Here is a 257-nt window from a genome sequence, read left to right as displayed (position 1 = left end):
GTATATAAGTATGCATGTATGTATGTATGTACTATGTATATATATATATATATATGTATATATATATATATATATACACACACATATATATATATATTTACATATTTATATATATATATGTGTATGTATGCACGTATATACATACACACATATATATTATATATAGATATATATATATATATGTGGGTGTGTCTATGTNTGTGTCTCTGTGTGTGATATATATATGTGTGTGTGTATNTTATTTTNTTATATATATA

Source organism: Sphaeroforma arctica (genome assembly GCF_001186125.1).
Source record: "Sphaeroforma arctica JP610 unplaced genomic scaffold supercont1.222, whole genome shotgun sequence".
NCBI classification, from domain to species: domain Eukaryota; class Ichthyosporea; order Ichthyophonida; genus Sphaeroforma; species Sphaeroforma arctica.
The sequence above is the reverse complement of the archived record's forward strand: the minus strand, read 5'-3'. Positions refer to the sequence as shown.